At 43.1% G+C, this 14,762-nt stretch overlaps 1 pseudogene; it reads left to right on the forward strand.

Moving 5' to 3' along the window:
* The first annotated feature begins 5,308 nt into the window (after nucleotides 1-5,308).
* On the forward strand, nucleotides 5,309-5,428 carry LOC145409406 (5S ribosomal RNA; annotated as a pseudogene).
* The last annotated feature ends 9,334 nt before the right edge of the window (nucleotides 5,429-14,762 follow it).

Raw genomic sequence — 14,762 nt, forward strand, 5'->3', positions numbered from 1 at the left:
TCCTGTCCACTTGAATATATCCACAATCACAGTCACACTCGACAGTTTTCTTCTACTTGCTCCAAAAGCATACCCTACAGTACACCGATCCATCCTCATCCATCGTCAATCAAGCAACAATCATTCACATTTTTTTTTTTTTAATAACAGAACGGAGGAAGAAAAAACAAATGGAGAAAAAAAAATAATCCATACACCAGATTACTGGTGTCTTCTGTTCATAAAATATCTGTAACAGTTAGACTTGAACAGTTGTAGGTTGAAATTTGGAGGAAAACAACTCTGGGGAAGCGAGTTCCAGAGAGATGCAGTTCGGGGAATGAAAGAATTCTGATAGGCAGAAGTTCTGCAATATGGTTGAGTGACATTCCAGTCATGAGCGCTACCAGATGCCCGTGTAGCACGAGGGAAGGCATAGAGGTGGCACCATGGACGCAACTTCGTCTGAGCATTTGCCAAAAAAATATCTGTAAAATAATGCAAGGGAGGCAACATTCCTTCTTACTTGCAGGGGAGGTAGTTTATATGTAATGGCAGGGTTGTTAATGATTCTAACAGCTTTATTCTGAATTTTGTCTAGTTGTCTTAATGCAACCTCTCCACAACCATTCCACAAGGGTGAGCAATATTCAAGCTGAGAGCGCACATGACTCTTATAAATTATAGCTAACTGCTCATCGGCGAAGATGTTACGGACTCTGTACAATAATCCAAGTTTCTTTGAGGCGCTTTTAGCAAGTGATCTGACATGAGAGGTCCAGCTGAGGGCACTGTTAAGTGAGACACCAAGAATTTCAATACTTTTGGAGATGGGAATATTAGTAGCACTGAAGGTAATGTACGAATCTGGCAATATCTGTCTATTAGTAAACTGTATATATTTAGTTTTACTAGCATTAAAAGAGATAAGGTTGTTTTGTCCCCATTCACTGATTGTAGATAGATCTTGATTTATGGAGATGGCTGTATTGAGTTGAGAGGTAGAGATATTAGACTTTGTAAATGGATGTCTGAGTGTGAATGAACTATGTAGTGTTGAGTCATCTGCATATGAGTGAATGGGATTGTGAGTGACAGATAAGAGATCATTAATATGAACCAGAAATAGGGTTGGCGCCAGAACTGATCCCTGCGGCACGCCGGCGTTAATTGAGTGGAAATTCGAATATACATCATCTACTTTTACTCTTATTTTCCTGTCACTAAGATAAGAAGAAATCAAAGGAACAAAAGACGTTAGTCCATAGCAAGGGAGTTTGGACAGCAGGGAACGGTGCCATACTCTGCCGAAAGCTTTAGAGATATCAAGAGCTACTGCATGAGTTTCTCCAAAAAGATCAATTGATTGATGGATGGTATGAGTTAAGAGATTGAGTATGTCAATGGTGGACCTTTCGTGGCGAAAACCGTATTGTCTATCATTAATTAAGTTGTTGGATTCAAGATGTTTAACAATATGCTTATTAATTAAAGTTTCAAATACCTTACCAAGAGAAGATGTGATAGCTATTGGTCTGTAATTGGAGCGGTCTGACGAACTTCCTTTCTTCGGAACTGGGTGGATATTGGCTTCTTTCCATGAATTTGGGAATAAAGAAGTACGTATGCATAGTCTGAATAATTTAGCTAGGACAGAGGCAAGTTCAGGGGAACACTTTTTCAAAACAATTGGCGGAATTCCATCTGGACCTGGAGCTTTGTTGGTAGGTAAATTGTCTAGGATGGATTTTACAAATCTTGTCTGTATTTTAAGTGGGGCAATTTCGGGAGAATCAAGTTCCAGTACTGAGACATTCTGGCTGGTATCATCTATGGTAGAGTTTCTTGCAAAGGTACTAGCAAAGATATCTGCTTTCCCACGTGGGTCATTTGTAATATTGCCATCTGAAGATTTTAGTGGGGGAATGGAAGATGACTTGTTAAAGTTATTATTGAAAGGAATAAGAGTTGACCAGAATATTCAATTGTCATTAGGGCTGTTAAATAGTTTTGATGCTTGCTTTTGAAGAAAGTTTGATTTAGATAGATTTAATACAGCTTTTGCATGATTTCCAGCAATTTTAAATTGGGAGAGTGATTCAGGTGTTTTTGATTTTAAGTAAGAGTTATATGCTAATGACTTTTGGGCTGTTGCTCTGGCACAATTGCCATTAAACCATTTTGGAGAGTTTGATCTTTTAGTGAATTATTGACTTGGTATGAATAAATCCATACGAGCTAGTATTAAGTCACAAATGTGGGACTGGGTAGAATTGGGATCACTAGAGAAGAAAGACTGCCATGGAACATCAGCAAGATAATTTCTAAATCCATCCCAGTCTGCCCTGTCAAAGTGCTATCGGGTCACCCTGACAGGTTCGGAATGGGGAGGTGTAGGAGGGTTAACTAATGAGGCTTTGATGAGATTGTGGTCAGAGGATCCAAGTGGTGACAGTACCTCTATCCTGTACTGATCTGGATTATTTGTCAAGAATATTTCACTCTAGTCTATTCACAGTCACACTCATCAATACTCTTCCACATGTTCACAATCGTAGGCCCACTCCACCATCCACATCCACCCATCTATCCCCAGCCACTGCCAGTCCATCCATCACATCAGCCGCCACAAGTAACAGTGCTATATTCGCCACACGACGCCTGTGAAATATTCAAAGGCGGGAGAGTCTGTGCCTATCTCACACCTTCACACCAATTCGCATTCACGTCAAGACCAACATCCTCCCACCTGCCTCCTCACCCAAATAGCAACCCTCTCTTCTTCCTTGGTTCTTATGCTCCTCTCTTTTATCTCCTCTTCTCCTCCTTCCTCTTCTTCCTGCATACCTCCTTCCATCTTCCTTTCCTACGTCCCTCTCAAAACTCCACTGCAGTTACTTCTTCTTCTCACCCTCACATCTCTCCTCCTGCCTACTTCTTTCCTCCACATCTTCTCCGCTGATATCTTCTACCTGCCATCACTTCAGTGTCACTTGTATCTTCCTCCTCCTCCTCCTCCTTTCTGCTCCAGTAACTGCTTTGGACCATCGTGTCCTATGTCTCATTTTACGAACTCATGTTTTGTGCATGATAATCTAGTAGTTTCAAAAGTTTGTGTGTGTGTGTGTGTGTGTGTGTGTGTGTGTGTGTGTGTGTGTGTGTGTGTGTGTGTGTGTGTGTGTGTGTGTGTGTGTGTGTGTGTGTGTGTGTGTGTGTGTGTGTGTGTGTGTGTGTGTGTGTGTGTGTGTGTGTGTGTGTGTGTGTGTGTGTGTGTGTGTGTGTGTGTGTGTGTGTGTGTGTGTGTGTGTGTGTGTGTGTGTGTGTGTGTGTGTGTGTGTGTGTGTGTGTGTGTGTGTGTGTGTGTGTGTGTGTGTGTGTGTGTGTGTGTGTGTGTGTGTGTGTGTGTGTGTGTGTGTGTGTGTGTGTGTGTGTGTGTGTGTGTGTGTGTGTGTGTGTGTGTGTGTGTGTGTGTGTGTGTGTGTGTGTGTGTGTGTGTGTGTGTGTGTGTGTGTGTGTGTGTGTGTGTGTGTGTGTGTGTGTGTGTGTGTGTGTGTGTGTGTGTGTGTAAATTAATGTCTACCAGCAAACTACATTCACGGATACAAGAAAGACCACTCAATACAATTCAAGGACAACTGCGATAAAAGTACCACAACAAAACCATACACTACTAACTGTGACAGCCACTAAATAGACAACCATTTTTTACCACCTTCACGTAATGGAACAAAGCTTTTACCTCTGAACCTGGACAATAAAGAACATGTGAATGGGTATATAATGGGGGTCCACTTTCCATCATTGAATCTTTTAATCCTTTGCTGAACCATCTCAATCCCGGGTCTTACTATCGCTGTCATTGTCATCGGGCTGCCCCTTATGGCGCCGTTACTACGCCACATTATCATTATTCCGTGCGGGTGAACAAAGGCAATGTGGAGTCAGCAGGATTATCTATAAAAGGATGCACCTGAGGACCCACACACTCAGCCACATCACAAAGGAACACAATAGTACTGGAGGCCATCAGGCAGAGAGGGAGGTTGCGAAGACGGTGGATTATTATTACTATTATTATTATTAGTAGTAGTAGTAGTAGTATTTATTATTACTATTATATGTATACTGGAGAGAGAGAGAGAGAGAGAGAGAGAGAGAGAGAGAGAGAGAGAGAGAGAGAGAGAGAGAGAGAGAGAGAGAGAGAGAGAGAATGTGGAGAGGCAGAAAGGAGTAGGGTAAGAAAGGCTTGAGGGACGGAGGTGGGGAGAGGGGAGTATGAAAAAGATCTATTAAGGAAGCCAAAGGCTGTGAGAATAACGACATAACAGGTAGTGTGTTATGAGTGATTCTGATGCTGGGGTGTGGCAGGGAAGGCCAGGAAGGTAGACGGATATGACTGTTCTCCTTTCTGGTGCTTCACTGTCCATATTATTTTTCCATACCACGCCATACAGTGGTAGGAAACATGGATATAACGACAACGACGACGACCACGATGATGATGATGATGATGATGATGATGATGATGATGATGATGATGATGATACGGAATCATAACAGGAGAGACGAAGGTAAGAGTGGATGAGAGATGAAACAGCAGGAGAGAAATGTGAGACAGAAGAGAGAAACCAGAGACAAGGAGGAAACGTCTCTGGTTACTCTCTTGTGCCTCACTGGATGAAGAAGGATGATAAGAGACAGTAGGAGAGACAAATTAAAGAGAAAAATGAGAAGACGGAGAAACAAGATGGCGTGGGACGTAAGGAAGACGGTCAGAGGCAGTGGCGTACGGAAGGGGGGGGGGCCCCCCTTTTGCACACACACACACACACACACACACATATATATATATATATATATATATATATATATATATATATATATATATATATATATATATACTGTATATTCCATATGGTTTGAAAATGATCATAAAATTGGCCAAAATGAAAAATTTTCTATGGGGGAGGGGGCTTAAAGCGCCCCTCGAACCCCCCAGCTGTACGGGCTCGCTGTGCTTGCCAAAGTCATGGGCTGCACAGTTAAAAAGATAAAAAAAAAAAAATGCCCCCCCTCTTTTCAACTTTCTGGGTACGCCACTAGTCAAGGGCATGAAACTATGGCCCTTTGATGTTACTGGGCGCACGGGAGGAGGAGGAGGAGGAGGAGGAGGAGGAGGAGGAATGAAAGAAAAGGGAGAAAGAAAGAGAAGGTAGGAGAAGACTGAAAGTGAAGGGGGAAGGGGGAAAGTGAAAGAGGAGACGGGAAAGGGGAAGGGAGAATGGAGCTTATAACGTCACTTTTTCCCTTTTCTAAATAATATTAATCTTCACTTATCCATACCACGTTGAGTACACAGCTTACCCGTTCGATCAGCGAAGTTAAGCAACGTTGGGTCTGGTTAGTACTTGGATGGGTGACCGCCTGGGAACACCAGATGCTGTTGGCATAACGTTCTCCCTACGTGTCAAGTGGGGTTGGTGGAGGATTAGTGCCCCTCCCTGTAAAACAATTAACTCTAAGCCCTTGGCCACCCTGTTTGGGATAAATGGCGTCTGGCAATGAATGAATGAATTCACTTATTCTGGACAGCGCCTGACAAGTATATCCCACTCAACCCCTTCAATGCGAAAACTTTTTACATTCTATTCTCTCTTCCTCCAAACCATTTTATTCATTTGAGGAACGATCTAACGTGGAAGGGGTCAATCCAGGCCATATATCTATCCCCTCTATAAAACACTAAGGTAAACAAAACTGTATGGAGAGAGCTGGAATGAAATGAAAATACGTCATCGCTGTTAATGGGTTAATGGGAATCTGTCAGCGTCAATGGGTTACATGCAAACCTCCATTAACCCCTTGAGAATCAGATGTCTCACCTAAACTAAATATAACCGTCTGGCGTTACAAAGAATATAATGAACATGTGTTATCGTACTGAAGGTGTCAGAGAAGCAATCTCTCTCTCTCTCTCTCTCTCTCTCTCTCTCTCATGTCTTCAAAAGACCTGATAACATTTTTCTTCCAAACTTACTGGAGTTTGGTTCAAAAGGAAATTTTGCGCCACAAGAAACTATCGCTCTTCCGCCAAGTCACTCCAGTAATTATAGGTCTTCATCAATATTGAACATTTGCCAATAATTTTCATTGGTTTTCTACAATATTATGCCGTGCCTATAATTTCAATTGATTTTTCTGACTGGTATTATACTTTGTTATTCCTAGTGGTTTATCATCGTTACTGAACCTGTCTTACGTTGCTGTCGGTATTGATCGTTACTCTGTTTTTCTGACAATTTAAGTTCTTCACTATAATGACATTCTTCTTAGCTTTATTCCAGCTCTCTACAGGCGATTTAACTTACCATCGAAAAAACATCTCTTCATTTGCGCCTTCAGTCCCAAGACTTCATAAAACTGTAATATTTCTTCTTCTAAGAAGCTTATATCAGTGTACAGTTTATTAATAGTTATACTGAGGTTCAACTGACAAGTAAATGGATAAATAAATCCGGTCCAATAATTTTTGCCCGAGGAGGAAATTTTATATCTTATTCTTGCTATTTCCAGATTTTTTTTTTTTCTAGTTCAGGAAAAATCTTTTGTTGTTCATTTCCATTTATTTTCCTGAAGGTGTAAGGTATTAAGTCAGAGTCGTTTCGGTGTACAAGTATGTGCCTGTGTTCATGTGTTCACTTAGTATATGCACTAGCTGTGACTATGCACATTTAACTTAGTATATACACTGGCTGTGTACTATGATAATTTAGTAGCCTATATACACCGGCTGTGGCTATGCACCCAAACACATATATTAACGTAGTATATACACTGGGTGTGGCTATGTGTTTATGCACATGTGTTAACTTAGTAGCCTGTATACACTGGCTGTGGCTATGCACCAAAGAACATATATTAACTCAGTATTTACATTGGCTCTGGCTATGCACCCATGCAAAGAAATGTCATATGTGGCACTTCGGAGCTGCGGATTGGGAGGCCCTCAGGCAGTACTTCTTTGATTTTCCCTAGAATGATTATTGCTTCCATGGCCGGGAGCCATCTGGGTGTGCCTTGCGCATTACGGAGGTTATTCTCTCGGGCATGGTAGCATACATTCCTTTCTCATATCCTTTCACGAATGCACGAAAACCTTGGTTTAATCACGCTTGTTCTAATGCTGTCCGCAACAAGGAGAGGGCCTATAAAAGGCACCGGAGCCAACCCACCCCTGAATCACATCTTTTATACGTTTCTGCCCAGAATCGTGCTAAGTCTGTTCTTCGCTCTGCTAAAAATAATTTCATCCGAACTAAATACTCTCAACTCTCTACCTCGAATTCTTCCCGCTCCTTCTGGCACCATGCCAAAAACCTTTCTAACAACTTTATCTCTTCATCCTTCCCTCCTCTTTTCTACTCTGATGGCTCTGTAGCTATTTCTTCTACTGATAACGCAGATCTCTTCGCTCAGACTTTCTCCTCCAATTCCACCTTAGACGATTCCGGTGCTTTCCTCCATCACTTCCCCCCTCTGACTTCCTCATGGCTGACATTAAAATTTCTTCAGCTGATGTATTTTCTGCCATAACAGGCCTCAATACTAATAAGGCATATGGGCCTGATGGAGTCCCTCCTGTTGTTCTCAAGAACTGTGCCTCTGTGCTTACACCCTGCCAAGGCAAACTCTTTCGCCTTTGTCTATCAACTTCTACCTTTCCTTCTTGCTGGAAGTTTGCTCTCATTCTGCCAATCCCAAAGAAGGGTAACCATTCCCAACCCTCTAACTATCGTCCAACTGCTTTAACATCCTGTATCTCAAAAGTTTTCGAGTCAATTCTTAATAGAAAAATGTTAAAGCATCTTTCCTATCACAACCTTCTTTCTGATCGTCAGTATGGGTTCCGTCAGGGACGCTCCACTGGCGATCTTCTCACCTACCTTTCAGACTCTTGGTCATCCTCCTTTCGGGACTTTGGCGAAAGCTTTGTCATTGCACTTGACATCTCAAAGGCTTTCGATCGAGTCTGGCATAAATCTTAAATTTCCAAACTGCCCTCTCACCGTTTCTATCCTTCTATCTGTGCCTTCATCTCTAGCTTCCTTTCTGGTCGTTCTATAGCCGCTGTTGTAGACGGCCATCGTTCTTCTCCTAGATCTATTGACAGTAGTGTTCCTCAGGGCTCTGTCCTATCACCAACTCTCTTCCTTTTATTCATCAATGACCTTCTAACCCGTACAACTAACCCTATCCACTCATACGCTGATGATTCCACCCTTCACCTTTCCATTCGATTCCCACAACGTCCATCTCAGCAATTACTTCAACAGGCAAGGGATGAGGCTATGGCACACCTAATGTCTGACTTGGCTCGTATCTCTGGCTGGGGTAAAAATAATCTGGTTGTTTTTAATGCATCAAAGACTCAGTTTTTGCACCTATCAACCCGACAAAATCTTCCACAGGTATACCCACTAATGTTTAATAATATTCAGCTTAATCCTGCATCATCCTAGAACATGCTTGGGGTTTCATTTACTCGGGCCTTATCTTGGAAAGATCATATTACATCTCTTGTAAAATCTGCTTCCAAGAGATTGGATGTGCTAAGCCGACTCCGTTTCTTCTTTACCCCTGCACAATTGTTGACTCTATACAGGGGATTTATCAGCTCCTGTGTGGAGTACAACTGCCATGTGTGGGGGGGCTCCCCACATACAGCTCTTCTCAATAGGGTGGAGTCAAAGGCTTTTCGCCTCATTAACTCTCCTCCTCTTACTGACTTCCTTCAACCTCTGTCTCTTCACCGCACTCTTGCATCTTTATCTCTTTTCTATCGCTACTTCAATGGTCACTGCTCCTCTGAACTGTTTGCATGCATTCCTCCACCTCTACGACAGGCGTGTAGCACCCGTCTAGCAGCAAACTCTCATCCCTTTTCTGTCCAACTCTCTAATGCAAGAGTTAACCGTTACTCCCAGTCCTTCATTTATGCAACAGATCAACTCAGGAACTGTCTCCCTCTGCCTGTATTTCCTGCTTCCTATGATCTCCAGTCTTTCAAACGCAGTGTGTCCAGGCATCTCGAAATGATCGGATCTTGAATTTGGCTCTCTCTTGTATTTTGTTTTTCTCTTGGAAGGAACAGTTTTGCAGGCTCGTTGCCTTTGGTTCCTTCTTCCTCATATTAAAAAAATATATATATACACTTCCTGTGGTTATAAAATGATGTTAATCGATTTTGATGCAGATCGATCAAAGGTCAGGGTCACTGGTTATCTCATCAGGGCGCGGCATTATCTCAAGAACGCCAGATCAGCTTGGGATCAAACTTGCAGTAGGTATGGGGACTGAAATTGGTTACTGAATTTTGGTGCAGAGCAAACAAAAGTCTAGGTCACAGATCAAGGTCAAACCAATGTCTCTGTCCTCTACGAATGAGACTTTTCATCCGGTTTACTTTGTTCATGCCGCCGCCAGACATCTTAATTCACCTTCGAAGGATCTCTATTGGTAAAAACATTTATGAAAGCAATATTTACATCGTACAGCTCGTGTATGTCATAAATAAACAAAATCTTCAAGAGATATAAAGACATCACAGTAACAATGTCAGTGCTATGCCACACAGAAATGTCCATCGTCACTAACTACATGCTTGAGAAGATTTTTTTTTTTTGGGGGGGAGGGGGCTTTAATGGTTTAAAATACTTAGCTGTGTTGGTCTGTTATTAAAACTACGAGCGCAGAAGTGTTGAGAAACCCACGTTTTCGACTGTCATTTCTGCAACCTGTGACGATAATTACACGTGACTGACCTTCCTATATCGCTGATGACTACAGTCTGTATTGTGGGGTGCACGCTGAGTACGCATAACAATACTTGAAGTTCCCTAAATTACCAACAAATTTAGGCTCTAGATGACAACTTCCCACAGTTAATAATACTTTTTTTTTTTTTTCCAATACTATCATCCTGGACGCAGATGGGGAAGGCGGCAGGTGTGCCTGGCTTGGCGCTGAAATGTTGAAGGCCTCAGAAGATGCGAGTGGATTTAGTTACCGATTAAAAAAAATAAATATATGAGTGTGTCGCCCCAGACGATTAGCTGAAGAGAATGATTGTAAATGTGTACAAGTGGAAGAGTGATGTCCTGGAAAGACGAAATTATAGAGGCATAAAACTTTTGACCCAAATAAGGTAATGGAGAGAGTCCTTAAGGGTACGATTAGTACAAAAATGAATGAGGACCAGATGCAGTTTGGGTTTATGCCAGGCAATTGGACCATTGATGCCATACTGTCTGACGGTGTCATGAAAAAAATGTATAGGAAAGAATAATGAGCTGTACTTTATTTTTTATGATTTGGTGACAGTCTTTGACAGAGTCCCTGGGGAGGTGAGGTGGGCAATGAGAAAGCTTATAATCAAGGAGTGGCTGATTAGAATGGTTATGGCTATGTATGTGGGTGCTCTCACCCAGTTGAGAGTGAATGGAGATTTGGCTGATGAGTATTCCGTGAATGTTAGTGTGCATCAGATGCCAGTCTTATGCCACTTATTGTTTGTCATGGTGCTTGAAGCTCTCTCACTGCCTTCAAAAATGGATTCTCAAGGAAGATTTTGTATCCTGATGACTTGGTGATGATTTCAGAGAATGGAAGGGAGGAGGAGAAAAGATAAAGTGAGGCACAAGTATTTGAGGGTAAATGTGGATAAAACAGAAGTGATGATACGAGTATCTAGGGCTGGCGGCGGTACTGTCAAAGCAAAGGGTGAGTGGCCATGTGCAGTTTACCACAAGGGTGTGGGAAGTAACTCCATATTGTGCAGTATTTGCGATACGTGGGAACATATGAGTTGTAGTGGTTTTAGAGGCAGACTGCAATATAATGCCAGTTCGTGTGTGCAGTGTGTCAGGGAGAGGGGTAGGGGGGTTTTTCAAGAATACTCCCCCAGCATCCCTGCTTGTCGTAAAAGGCGACTAAAAGGGTTGGCGGAGGGTTAGTGCCCCTCCCCGGAAAACAATCAACTTAAAAGACAAACAATAAGCCTCGGATAAGGACTGACCAAAAGATGACGACCTAGGACCAGACAAAGGACATGGTAATTGGAACGTGGAATGTAAGAGGAGCGAATGATGAGGTGAAAGAGAGAGAGATTGTCCAGGTGCTTGAGGGAGCGAAAGTTGATGTATGCGGAATAACTGAAACCAAATGGAAGGGTGAGAGTGTGAGAGAATGGGAGTATGGATGGGGTATATGTGCAGGAGTAGGTGAGAATGAGAGGGCGAAAGAAGGAGCATGTATAGTTTTGAGTAAAAGATGGAAGAAGAGCATAAAAGAGTATGGATCAGTTGGGTCAAGAATTCTGTGGGTAAGATTGAAAGTTAGAATACAAATGTGGGTGACTGTGTGTGTGTACGCGCCAACGCAAGATCGTACAACCAGAGTGAGAGAAGAGTTCTGGACAAATTTGGAAGTGTGCATGGAAAAGTCTGGAAGGAATGAGAGAGTGTTTTTGATCGGTGATATGAATGGTAAAGTAGGGAATGTGAAGGTGGATGGAATAGTTGGTGAGTGGGGTGTGCCTGCTGAGATAGATGAGAATGGCAGTGCGTTAGTGGACATTTGTGCTGAGAGGGGGTTGGTGATAGCCAATACCCTCTTCAGGCACAAAATGATCCACAGGTATACATGGCGAGTGATGAGAAGAGTAGGTGGTGAACTGAATGAAAATAAGGCAATGACTGATTATGTGTGTGTGGATGAAAGGAAGCGAAAACGTGTAATGGATGCAAGAGCTTATAGAGGTTGGGGGAATGGACTTTCTGACCACTACTTGGTGGTGGCCAGAATCAGGGTCCAATTAGGATGGAGAAATAGAAGAAGGGAAGGACGGAAAGAAGGAGTATTTGTAAGGAGAGTGGAAAGGTTACAAGAGGATGAGAAAAAAGCAGAGTATAAGAGAGAAGTGGAGGAACGATTGGGCAATTATGAATTGGAACAGATGGGGGACGTGGAAGATGTATGCAGGATATTTACAGAAGAAATATGTGCAGCATGTGATGTGGTGTGTGGGATGAAGAGAAGACGGAGGGGTGTGCAAGGAACAGCATGGTGGAATGAAGAGGTGAGACAGGCTGGGTCACAAAAGAAGAAAGCATACAATGAATGGATGACAAACAGGGGCGTGCAAGAAGTTGAGAGGCAGAAGAGAGAGTTTTATGTAAAAAGAAAGAGAGAGGTGAAAAGATTAGTAAGAGAGAGTAAGAAGAGAGCGGATGAGGAATTTGGAAGGAACATGAGTGTAAAGTGGAGGGACTGTAAGAAAATGTTCTGGAAAGAGGTGAAAAGAGTAAGACAGGGTGAAAGTGAAGTTAGCAGAGGAGTGAAAGAAAAAAATGGTAGATTACTAGTGGAGAAGGGAGAAAAAGTGAGCAGATGGAGAGAAAACTTTAAGGAATTGTTGAACATACAGGATGGAAGTAATGCGAGTACAAGTGGCTGGGGAATGGCTGGGAGTAGGAGGGAGGTGAGAAGACAGGAAGAAATCAGTAGGACAAAAGTTGTGGGAGCAATGAAGAAAGTTAAATTGGGGAAGGCCTCAGGAATTGATGGAGTGTGTGGTGAAATGCTCAAGTATGGGGGAGAGACAGTAGTAGAATAGATGTGGAAAATGTGCAAATTGGCCTGGGAGGAAGGTAGAGTCATGGAGGATTGGAAGTCAGGTATAATTATTCCCTTGTACAAAGGAAAAGGGAAAAAAGAAGTGTGTGGTAATCAGAGGGGCATCTGTCTTCTTAGTATAATAGGAAAAGTGTATGGTAGGATACTTATTGACAGAGTTAGAGAAAGAACAGAGGAATTAGTTGGAGAAGAACAGGGAGGCTTTAGGAAGGGAAGAGGTTGTGCAGATCAGATATTCATTCTTAGTTCTTTAGTGGAAAAGTTTCTAGAGAAGGGAAAGAAGTTGTATGCGACTTTCATGGATTTGGAGAAAGCATATGACAGGGTGGATAGACAAGGATTGTGGAAAGTATTAAGAATATATGGAGATGGGAAGTTGTTGCATGCTGTGAAGAGTATGTATGATGGTGCGAAGGCTGCAGTGCGTGTGGATGGTGAATTGAGTGAATTTTTCTCTTTGAAGGTTGGATTGAAACGGGGATGTGTCATGTCTCCATGGTTGTTCAATCTGTATATGGATGGAGTAATAAAAGAGGTACAAGGTAGGGTAGTGGATGTTGGAGTGGCCCTGGTGAGAGAGGGTAGTGTTTGGAAACTCCCTGTACTGTTGTTTGCAGATGATACAGTGATGCTGAGTGAAGACGAAGGAGAGCTGCAAGGCTTGGTGGATGAGTTTGGGAGAGTGTGTAAGAAACGGAATCTAAAGGTGAATGCAGGGAAGAGCAAAGTGATGGTCTTTGAGAGAGGTGAAGTCAGTGAATGTACAGCGAGGTTGGATGGTGAGGAATTGGAAAATGTGAGTACGTTTAAGTACTTGGGTAGTGTGATGAGTAAGGATGGAGGTTTGGAGGGTGAAGTGCTTGAAAGGATACAGTAGGGAAGAAAGGTTGCTGGTTCTTTGAAAGCAGTGATAAGAAGCAGGGAAGTGAGCATGGAAGTGAAAACGTTACTACATGACAGTATTGTGATACCAACTCTAACGTATGGAACTGAAGCTTGGACGTTGCTGGAAGGACACAAGTCAAGAGTGAGAGCAGTGGAAATGAGTTATTTAAGAGGAGCCTGTGGAGTCACATGGAGAGAGAGGCTGCCAAATGAGGATATAAAAGAGCGTTGTGGTGTGGATGTGGATGTGATAGGAAGCGTTAGGAGGAATACACTGAGGTGGTTTGGCCATGTGGAGAGGATGGAGGGTGAAAGACTAACGAAGAGAGTATATGTGAGTGAGGTGGAGGGAGGAAGAGGGAGGGGGAGGCCAAGGATGAGATGGAGGGAGGGGGTGGAGAGGTATATGAGAGAGGGGGGTGTGAGTTGGGAGCGGGGCAGTGAAATGGTGGGGGACAAGGCGACGTGAAGGCGATTTGTTTGTGGCCATCCCGAACGGAATTGAGGCGTCTGGCAATAGACAGATAGATAGATAGAGAGATAGAAAGGACTGATCTTGCTGGTGAGTCACTTGAGTGTGTGAAAGAGGTTTGCTATTTTGGGGAGACTTTATGTGCTGGAGGTGGGACTGCAGCTAGCTCTGTGGCTAGGGTCAGGAGTGGCTGAAGGAAGTTCAGGGAGCTGTTGCCTCACTTGACATTGAGAGAGCTCTCCCTCCGTGCTAAGGGATCATCATATGCGGCATCTTAGGAGTGTAATGCTGTATGATAGTGAGACCTGGATAGTAAAGAAAGGCGATTCTCTTTGGCTCAAGCGTACAGAAATGACAATGGTTAGATGGATGTGTAGAGTGTCCTTGAATGCGAGGTCTGGGGGAGTGGGGGGTGGGGAACAAGTTTACCATTGAAGAGTTGAGAGGAACGATGAGGAAGATTGGGACTGGAGTTTACTGGTGTTGTGATGAGGACGGATTGACATAAATGGTCTGGGCACGTGGAGAGGACGGACGATTACAACTGGGTGTGGAAAGTAAGAAGTGTGAACGCTGGGGACAGGGTTGCGAGAGGCAGATCAAAAGAGACCTGGGACGAGGCCATTAAATGTGACCTCAGGGATAAGGGACTGAATTGGAAGGCTGCCAGAGATCGAGCAGCGTGGAGAGCCGCCATTACCATTAGGTAACCATGGCCGACCCGTGCATGCAT

The sequence above is a fragment of the Coenobita brevimanus genome, chromosome 80 (genome assembly GCF_032717465.1).
Source record: "Coenobita brevimanus isolate Jiangsu-jjx chromosome 80, ASM3271746v2, whole genome shotgun sequence".
Lineage (NCBI taxonomy): Eukaryota > Metazoa > Arthropoda > Malacostraca > Decapoda > Coenobitidae > Coenobita > Coenobita brevimanus.